Below are 3,350 nucleotides of genomic sequence, written 5' to 3'. Positions count from 1 at the left end.
GATCTAAGGAGGTGCTAATTTAGCTTCTGCCTGAGGCTACCCAGCAGGAGCTACTAAAAGATATGCAGATTCCCTTTCCTTGTTTGGGGTTTGGAGGTGCCCAGATGAGGCCCAGCTGTGAAGCAATGCAAGCTGCTGTGGGGCCTTGGGCCTTCTCTTGGAAGTTCTGGGTCTGTCTGGCCCAGCTGCAGTTTGTTAGGTAATTTTCAGATTGCAAAGGGCCAGGACATTCATATGCAAAAGCCTCTGCTATAGCTTGGGTGGGGCGGGGTCTCAGGGGAACAACAGGGCAGAGTAAGCAGCTATGGATGATCCTCCACTGGCAAGCAGTTGCTGGGTGCAGGGCCCGGCACTTATGGATCCGCAGCCAGATGCGCTGCGTGCCTATTGGCCCCTTCACTTGCCACGCCCCTCAGGGTGGAGCCCAGTGCTTCGCTGTAATCCACTTAGGGAACATGGGTGCATGCATAGCCTGACATCGCTGTTGCAGTCCTTCCCCGTGTTCCCACCATGGGGGTAAGCATTTGACAGGGATTAGCCCACCTCTTCCTCCGCACCGTTCTACCTGGTGGACTCTGTGTCTGTCATCAGATGAAGCACAAACTGTGTGAGACTGTCTTACCCATCTTTGTACCCCCACCTTAGCACAGGCCTTAGTGCACCGGGGCTAACTGACTTGGACCACTCTTTATGTGCCAGGCCCTGTGTTAAGTATTTCCATCAAATCATCTTATTCATTTCTCATTACAAGCCTCTGAGTGCAGGAAGTGGTATGGTTTGTCCATTTGTACAGATTAAGGACATGAGATTTATTTTAAAAATTGTAAAACTTGCCCAGGTCACCCAGGAGATGTCAGAGCTGAGCCTGAACCCAGGTCTGTCTTGAGCCAGAGCCGGTGGCCCAAGCTGTGAAATGGTCCTGACCAGCACGAGTCAGGGTGGGTCAGCATGTGCAAAGGCCATGTGGCTCTTTTAATGATGGAACTAGTGCAGGAAAATTACCACCAAGTGATCTCATGGTTGTGTGTTTCTTTTTCCCCTTAAAATATTATCAGTTATGGGGGGAGTTCAGTAACTAACTCTGAGATGTGTCACACAAGTGAAGAACTTGGTTCTCTGACATCGTTCTTTCTCTCAAGTGCCTTTTCCTTAGAGTTAGACTTGCCACCTCAGGGCAATAAGGCGATTTAACACCCCTCAGCTCAGCAGCAGTGCAGGGCGACCAGGCACAGGGGCCAAGTAGAGGTGTGTCCTGCTGTTCAGGAGCTTGCCCGCAGCCTGGGCGCTGAGCACTGTTCCTTAGGTGGTTATTCTATGTATAGGTTCCCCCAGGGCAGGCAACCCCTCTCCCATTTGTATGAATCGCTACAAAAGGAGCTGGTTTTTCTAAAGTTCCTTCCTCCTCCTCCTCCTCCTCCCCCAACTCCATCTGTCCTTCTGTCTTTTCTTCCTACCTTCCAACCATTACCTACTGCACATTTGCTAGAGCTTCTAGATTTGGAGGATACAGTGGGCAATACGATGAAGTCCTTGCCCTTGTGCCACTAATGTTCTGGTGGAGAAGATTTCCTTCCTAGCCAAAACGCCCTGTGCCATCACCACAGGACTCTGAAGAAGAAAACCTGTCTCTAATGACATCCCCGAGGAAGCTAGATTTTACACACCTGTCAGTACATGGGGGCATTGCTTGAACATGACCCATGAGACAAGCAACAACCACCTTTGGCTTTATCAATACCTTGAGCCTGTGCACAGCTCCAAGCACCTCAAGGTTTATGCCACAGAGGGAGGAGTAAACTATCCTTTCTGGTTCTCCTCCAGTGGGGGCCGGGAACTCTACCTCTATGAGAAGAAGGAGGTTGTTGACCTGAGTGACATCATCAATACCCCTCTGCCTCGGGTGCCCCTGGACGTCTGCCTCAAAGCTCATTGGTTGAGCATTGAAGGCTGCCAGCCATCTATCCCAGAGAATCCACCTCCAGCTCCCAAAGAGCAGCAGAAGGCTGAGGCCACAGAACCCCCGAAGTCAACAAAGCCAAGCCAGGTGGATGATGGACACTTGAAAAGCAAAGGTCAAGGGGCTGCTCCAGCTGATGGCAAAGGGAACGCAAAGAAGGCACCACCCCTACTGGAGGGGGGCACTTTTTGATTAAAGCCCCGAAGTATCCATGAGCTGTCTGTGGAGCAGCAACTGTACTACAATGTGATCACTGAAGCCTGTGTGGGGCCATGTGAAGCCAAGAGAGTGGAAGCCCTTCAGAGCATCGCAACCGACCCAGGGCTCTATGAGATGCTGCCACGGTTCAGCATCTTCATCTCAGAGGGGGTCCGTGTGAACGTGGTGCAGAACAACCTGGCCCTGCTCATCTATTTGATGCGCATGGTGAAGGCACTGATAGAGAACCCTACACTGTACCTAGAAAAATACGTGCATGAATCGATTCCAACTGTGATGACCTGCATCGTGAGCAGACAGTTGTGTCTGAGGCCAGATGTGGACAATCACTGGGCACTCTGGGACTTTGCTGCCCACCTGGTGGCCCAGATCTGCAAGCATAGCAGCACAACCATGAACAACCTCCAGTCCCAGATCACCAAGACCTTCACCAAGAGCTGGGTGGATGAGAAGACTCCATGGACTACACGTTACGGCTGCATTGCAGGCCTGGCGGAGCTGGGACATGGTGTGATTAAAACTCTGATTCTGCCACGGCCGCGGCAGGAGGGGGAGCGGATCCGAAGTGTCCTAGATGGCCCTGTGCTAAGCAACGTTGACTGAATTGGAGCTGACCACGTGCAGAGCCTCCTTCTGAAGCACTGTGCCCCTGTTCTGGTAAAGCTGCGCCCACCACCTGACAAGCAGGATGCCTATTGGGCAGAATTTGGGTCCCTTGGACCTCTCCTCTGCTCCCATGTGGTCAAGGCCCGGGCTCAAGCTGCTCTGCAGGCTCAACAGGTCAACAGGACCACTCTGTCTATAACCTAGGACAAGTAAAGTTAAAAATAAAAATTTAACCTTATTTCGAGTTAATTTAAATTGGCCAATTGAAATAAGTGAATATTCATAAAGACTTTGTTGTACCGGGAAGGAAGCTACTCCTGAAACATTAACTAATTTTCTCTTGATAGTTCAAAATTGCTTCGCATGCAATGGATCAAAAGCAGTCATATTTCTATACAAGAAATTGAAGTGAAAGGTTATCAAGACTGCACTGTAAAATTTCCAAAAGCCTCTCAATATTAAAATAAAAAAAAGGGCGGGTGGGGGCGGGGGGGGGGGGTAGCAGAATAATGCCTTGTAAGTAAAAGCCTTAATTACATCAAAAATTCTTTACTTGAATATTATTTTT

The 3,350-nt window shown here is 50.1% G+C and overlaps 1 pseudogene across 1 annotated transcript; it reads left to right on the top strand.

Annotated features, from left to right (window-relative positions):
- The first annotated feature begins 1,693 nt into the window (after positions 1–1,693).
- On the top strand, positions 1,694–2,986 carry LOC308528412 (transcription initiation factor TFIID subunit 6-like; annotated as a pseudogene). Its single transcript has one exon. The product of its transcript is annotated as a transcription initiation factor TFIID subunit 6-like (transcript).
- Positions 2,987–3,350: the final 364 nt, after the last annotated feature.

The sequence above is a fragment of the Myotis nattereri genome (genome assembly GCF_964212035.1).
Source record: "Myotis nattereri genome assembly, chromosome: 12".
Classification (NCBI taxonomy): domain Eukaryota; kingdom Metazoa; phylum Chordata; class Mammalia; order Chiroptera; family Vespertilionidae; genus Myotis; species Myotis nattereri.
This window is presented reverse-complemented; position numbering and strand designations above follow the sequence as displayed.